Source organism: Prionailurus viverrinus, chromosome D1, assembly GCF_022837055.1.
Source record: "Prionailurus viverrinus isolate Anna chromosome D1, UM_Priviv_1.0, whole genome shotgun sequence".
NCBI lineage: Eukaryota > Metazoa > Chordata > Mammalia > Carnivora > Felidae > Prionailurus > Prionailurus viverrinus.
Window position 1 is genome coordinate 110,214,421 of NC_062570.1, and position 7,100 is coordinate 110,221,520.

Below are 7,100 nucleotides of genomic sequence, written 5' to 3' on the forward strand. Positions count from 1 at the left end.
CACGAGGGCGGGGCCGGCGCGCCGCGCAATTACCGTAAAGCCCCGACCCGGGGCCGCCGCGCAAGCGCCTCTCAACTGTGCCCTCGTCTGGGCTCCCGGCAGGACCCCAGCAGGCTGGCTCCCGGCTCGGGTACCACGCTGGCCCTCCACCCACCTGAGCTTCCTGGTGGGCTTCGGGGAACCTCCCCTTCCTCCTTTGGGGCTGGAGGCGGGGTGTTGGTGGCAAAATGCGCGAAGTGAGGTGCCAAGGTTTTGCCACCGAAGATTGAAAAGCAGTGCTGCGCGCGCGGAGATCCTTCCTCTCGGCCCGAGGTGTTTCTCGGGCTTGGTATGTTTCAATTGAAATGTCTTCTTTTTCATCGTCTTTCTTTTTAACCTTTCGTAAAGAACAGAAAGAAAATAAACTATAATTGGTCCGGTTCCGTGCCAGGGGCGCACCGAAGCGTCTGAAACCCCCAGCGAACTCCCTCGGAGCTTCCAGGAGCCCAGTGCTACATTCCTTGCTTAAACCACCTGTGCCCTTATCTTTTGGCGGTTGTTGACACATTTTCTCCAGCCTGCCCCAGAGAGTTCCTTTAAGGCTCTGACCAATCCCCCCACCACCCCCCCCCATTCCTAATACCAGCATCCTTCCAATAGGAGTTTACATTTTTTAAACTTTATTTAAATTATTTAATTAACACGGTGCTGCTGTTATGCCATTATTATTATTATTATTATTATTATTATTACTATTATTATTATTATGTTTATTGTGTTTATCATTCCCTTACCTCCACTTCCCCAGGAAAGAGGAGTGACTAGTTCTGTGTCTTCCATCATTAGAAGTTCCTTGGTGAGGCGTCTGGTTGGCTCAGTCAGTTAAGCCTGCAACTCTTGATTTTGGCTCAGGTCATCATCTCACGGTTGGTGGACAGGCTCGCGTTGAACTCCGTGCTGGCAGTGCTGAGCCTGCTTGGGATTCTCTCTCTCTCCCCTTGTCTCTGCCCCTCCTCGGATTGTTCTTTCTCTCTAAAATAAAAAAAAAAAAAAGATTGAAAAACAGTGTAGAGGAAATGAATGCACAAGGCAGAGCTGTGTCAAAAGCAATTTGCTACTTTTGAAGATTAGGAATACAAGCTTCCTGGCTTGTATTTTCTGGCTGGCTCAGTCGGGAAGCATGCGGCCCTTGATCCTGGGGTCGTGAGTTCGAGGCCCACGTTGGGTGCGGAGCCTACATTAAAAAAAAAAAAAAACACCAAAAAACAATACAAGCTTTTCTTAAAAATTACAGCAGATTCAGCCACCCCTATAGCAAAGTTACTGTCAAACACTCACATTCTGATTTTATGTTCCTCAGAGGAAGAGAAAGAGGTGACGTTGTCACTGGCTGAAAGGAACTGCACGTGGCTGGGGATAGGTGGGTAGGCAGGCACCAGAGGCAAAAGCCCGAGGTAAAGGTTTGGTGTGATGCTCTGATTCCCAGAGCTGAAGAAGGCCAGCCTCTGCTCCAGGGTCTGTTTTAATTCAGAGCTTGCTATAGCCAAGGAATCAGCTACTATTGCTTGTGTTTGGCAGGGACTCAATGACAGGCAGGGAGAAAATGTCAGGTGTGCTCTGACTGGAAGTTATTGGTGGGGGGAAGCTGGAGGCAGGCTGGCCGGAAGTGGGCATCCTATTTGATTGCTTAGGGGAACATGGCCTTCTCTGGTTGGTCTTAAGGTGGTCTGGTTGGTCTTAAGTTGGAAGTGGGGACAAAGACCGGGGAAGCTGGTATTTATTGACCAAGTCCTGACCATATTCATTCCCTTTTTTTTTTCCTGGTTATAGACCTTGAATCCACAGCCATTGGCATGGACCCATAAACCCAATCTGGGCAATCATGATACTCCATGACTGTTTGGCAACAGTAATTGGCTCAAAAGGTGACCGTGTGATCCAAGCAGGGCCCAACTATGTAACTTCTCTAGAACTGAAGTTTGGACATTAGAAGAAAGAAGTTTTGTCCACTGCAGCCGCTAAATAGAGAGACTGTCGATTTGGGGCTACTGGTGGTCATCTTTTCCACCACGCGGAGAATCTGTTTACAGAGTGAAGTTTGTGTAGTAAAGGACTAACCTTACCCAAAGAAAGATGTGGCCTTTGCCCTTTGCTCCTGGGAGAAGCTCTTTAAGCCCGTGGCAAGTCCTACCTGACAAGAGTGTCTCTGTGTACCCTGGGGACTTGGGCCTCACCAGGTGGCCTAACAATGTGATGATAAGATGGAAACTGGGACACAGAGAGGGAGAAGACCATGGGAAGGTGGAGGCAGAGATTAGAGTGATGCGTCTACAAACCAGAAAACCCAAGGATTGTCAGCAGTGTCCAGCAGCTAGGGAGAGGCAAGGGAGGGTCCCCGCCTAGAGTTTTCAGGGAGAGCCTGGCCCGACCAACATCTCCATCTTGGACTTCTAGCTTCCACAACTGTGAGGCAATATACCTCATTTTTTAAGGTTCCCTGGTGGTTTTATGGAGGCTCTCCTTACAATCACAACAAGAACTGCAGGGTTGGACTAGTTACCACATAAGCTCCAGTTAGAATGTGTCTGTGAACCATCAAGCAAGTGGCCCTGGGCCCAGTGAGTGCCCCAGGCACTCCTAGTCGATAGCGGCACTATCGATATAGGCTTTGACCATCACAAAGCAGACTGAAAGGAAAAGGCCTCCCTGAGGACATAATGTTTCAGCCCATATCTGAAGGAGGTGAGGGAGAGAGTGTGAAGTGTCTGAAAAACGAGCATTCCTGGTGGAAGCACTTTCTAGAGTCTGGTCAGACAGTTCTCTTAGTTTTTCCATAAACATGTACGGTCTTCAGTTATTTTAGAGAACACATTCCAGAAAATAACACACTTAGGTTCTGTTGACCAACGTGTGGAGCAACTATCAGAAGACCCTGGACAATGAGCGTTCGCTTTTTAACCTTCCATTCACTCCTCATCCCCATGCAATCTGGCTTCTGGACATGTGATGTTGCAACGTTTAAGACTGAAGCAAATAAGTAAAACCAGCTGTCTTCTATTGAGCCCGACATGGAGACGCGGAAAAATCCAAAGATTTTCTCACTGAGAGAGAGACATCTGAGTAAAGACCAAAGAGGTGAGAGAAACTGAAAAGAGAGTAAAACAGGATTTAAGAATTGCTGCACACTGCATATTCGTATGTGTTAAAAATGCAATTAAAAGTAATTCTTTAGGGGCACCTGGGTGGCTCAGTTGGTTAAACATCTGACTCTTGGTTTTGACTCAGGTCATTATCTCACCATTTGTGAGTTTGAGCCCCATGACGGGCTCCGCACTGACAGCGCAGAGCCTGCTTGGGATTCTTTCTTTGCCTCTCCCTCTGCCCCTCCCCTGCTCACTTGGACTCTCATTTCTCTCTCTCTCTCACAATAAATAAATAAACTTAAAAAGTCAGTTTTCTGGGTTGTGTATTTTTGGAAAATACACTGTTCAGAGATAGTGCAAAGTGGCAATCTATTCCATTTGGTTGCAGAGGTCATTTTAGAGTCTCTGATCTTTTTCCTTTACCTCCAAAATACATATATATCTTCAATTTTTTACTTGCTTTTAACGATCTCAGTGGGTTAAAATGGTGGTTTATTATTAGTGCAGCTCAGTACAATGCACTTGGCCAGGACGGGGAAGATGCTGTGTGCTCCCACAGTGAACCAAAGAATGGGTGCACTGTCTGTGGAGAATTAAAAAAAAATTTAATGTTTATTTATCTATTTTGAGGGAGAGAGAGACACAGTAAAAGTAGGGAAGGGGCAGAGAGAGGAGAGAGAAATCCCAGGCAGGCTCCAGGCTGTAAGCACAGAGCCCGATGTGGGGCTACAACTCACGAAATCGTGAGATCATGACCTGAGCTGAGATCAACAGTCGAACACTTAACCGACTGAGCTACCCAGATGCCCCTGCAAATTTAAAACTGACCCTGGGGTGCCTATGTGGCTCAGTTGGTTAAGCGTCTGACTCTTGATCTGGGCTCAAGTCATGATTTCATGGTTTCCTGAGTTCAAGCCCTGCATGGGGCTCTGCACTGACAGTGCGGAGCCTGTGTGGGATTCTCTCTCTCTCCTTCTTTGTCTGCTTCTCTCCCACTTGCATAAGCATGCTCTCTCTAAAAATAAATAAACTTAAAAAATATGACCATGAAATGGAATAAAAGTCAACTGCTTTTAGTGATCACCATGAGCTAGTGTGTCTAGGCAATATCACAGACAACTTGCTCCACCTTGCTGGACATTCTAAATAATTGTTACATTGACCTAGAGCAGGGTGCTCTCAGTGGACCATGCACCATGCTCTCATGCACCATGACCACATCCAGTCATTCAGGAACCCAGACTTCTCCCATTGAGTGGCTCCAGCTTCTCTAAGGGTCTTGGGGCCTTACTGGTTCTCTGCATTCAGTGGCAGACATTCTGGAAGTGTCAAGACTATGGGGACATTGAGAAGAGCAGTGGTTCTCAGGGGTTGGGGAGAGGAAGGAACGAACAGGCAGAGCTCAGATGGTTTTAGGGGCAATGAAATTCTTCTGTACTGTAATGGGGGGGGGGGTGCACATCACATACATTTCACAAAAGGCATAGAGTGTATGACACCAAGAATGAACCCGAATGTACACCATGGACTTTGGGTGATAAGGATGTGTCCATAGAAGCCCATCAGTTGTAACCAATGTACCATCTGGAGGGGATGATGCTGGGGGAGGCTGTGCATATGCATGAGTAGGAGATCTATGGGAACTCTGTGTGCATTCAGCTCAACTTTGCTGTGAATCTCAAACTCCTCTCAGAAAAAGCTCTATTAAAGACCAAAAAAAGGAGGAAAGTACATTGTTGAGAATATTCTCTTCGACCATAAAAAACAAATAATCTTATTTATTTATTTATTTATTTATTTATTTATTTATTTATTGGAGAGAGGGAGAAAATGCAAGTAAGCGAGGGTAGAAAGAGAGAGAATCCCAGGATGGAGCGGGGGGGTGGGTGGGTGGGTGGAGAGAGAAGCAGGGCACACCCAAACAGAACTCGAACCCACGGAACGTGAGATGATGGCCTGAGCCAAAGTCAGATGCCTAATGACTGAACCACCTAGGCACCCACAAATAATCCCATTTGTCAATGGGCAGAAGATATCCAGATGGCCAACAGATACATGAAAAGATGCTCAACATCGTTCATCATCAGGGAAAGAATGAAGAGTCTGTGCTCATCACAATACGTTTTTGCCTCAGGAATGCAGTTTTTAACTTTGTCCTTGAAAATAACTTCAGAGTTACACAAATGGTGTAATGGTGTAATGCAGGAGGAGAACATCCATATACCTTTACCCTTAAGCACATTCGTCGATGTACTACTGGATTTACTTTTCTATACAATCTCCTTTTTTCTTTTTCCTGTTCTAGTTCTAGATTTAGTACTGCCTTTTCCAACGATTAATCATCGGGCATCCTTCCTCTTCCCGTTCTGCTGCCCCAGTCCTTCAATCATCTTCATTATCAATTCTTGCATGAAATTGGCTCTGTTCCCTGGGTAGACTCATTCATGAAATGGGCCAGGGTCCTTCTGGACAGAAGCAAATTTCTGCCTATCTATGTGTCCATCTCCAGTTCCTATGGCCAAATGTCTTCCTTTTCCTCTCCTCTTATGGTCCAAAAGAGAAAGAGAGGGTGGACTGAGTTTCCCATTATTGAGAGGCAGAGAGAGGGGTGGGCTTTCTTTCCCACTGAGGACACACCCAAAGCACTGAGAACTGAGTATGGCCCATGAGTTCTTAATAAATGTGTGTGTGTGTGTGTGTGTGTGTGTGTGTGTGTAATAGGGGGGATCTTTTAAGGTGTGGAAATGGGCAAGGGTCCATTAGCCTGGGCCTAATGGAGTCACTGACCCTGAGGTGTGTGGGAGAAGGTAGATGGCAGGGATCCATTATGACTTTTGTAGGTCTTAGGTCCTTTTGGCCAGTTTCCATAAAAACCATATTAAATACCGTACCTTACAACTGCACTGGTATAAAGAGGAGTATGCTCCACTCTGGTTCATGGGTCTATATTCATTATGATGACAGTCACTTTTGGTTAATCGTTTTCAAGAAATTCTAACATTTTTTGGGGGGGGCTGGGTGGCTCAGTCAGTTAAGTGTCTGACTCTTGATTCACCTCAGGTCATGATCTCAGGGTTGGTGGGATCGAGCCCGACATCAGGCTCTGTGCTGACAGCTCCAAACCTGCTCATGCTCTCCCTCTCTTCAAATAAATAAATAAACATTGCAAGAAAAATAAATTCTATGGGGAGCCTGGGTGGCTCAGTCAGTCAGGCGTCTGACTTCAGCTGAGGTCATGATCTCACAGTTCATGGGTTGGAGCCCCCGGTCAGGCTCTGTGCTGACAGCTGGGAGCCTGGGGCCTGCTTCAGATTCTTTGTCTCCCTCTCTCTCTGCCCCTCCCCTGCTCATGCCCTCTCTCTCTGTCTCCCAAAAATTAAAATTAAAAAAATAAAATAAATAAAATCAAGCCAGGATTCACCCCTGCTTTGGATAAGTCACATCTCTCCCTGGCTCTACTCCTGACCCCACTCACTTGGGTCAGGTGCAGAGGCCTGAGAGTGGGGCCTCGCCGCACCAGTGGATCAGGGGTACTGCATGCAGCCCAACCAGCAGAGCCTAGGTCCTGAGGACTTCAGAGATAGTCCCAGGGAAAATGGGGGCCACGAGGATGGAAAAGCACATTTCCAGAGTGAGGACCCCTGTTGTGCTACACGTGGGAAGGAACAGAGCGTTTTTCAGATTCCTCAGTCCTTCACCCATGTGCTCTCCAAGGAACAGTTCCCTATGAGCGTGTGTGTGGGTGTGAGCTCAGGCACGGGAGGCTCTCCACAGCCTCCATTTTGATCACATCACATGAAAAGAATTTTCCATTTGCAGATGCTTTATTGAAATGAAAATGTATTTGAGGTTTCAACAATTGTCTTGCAGTTTATAGATGAAAAGAGAAAGAAGGAAGAAAAGTCGTGGTTTATATTCACCGGCCGTCAGTTACTGACCATTCTCTGTAGTCCTCGGGGTCTCCGGTCTCGGGGAAAG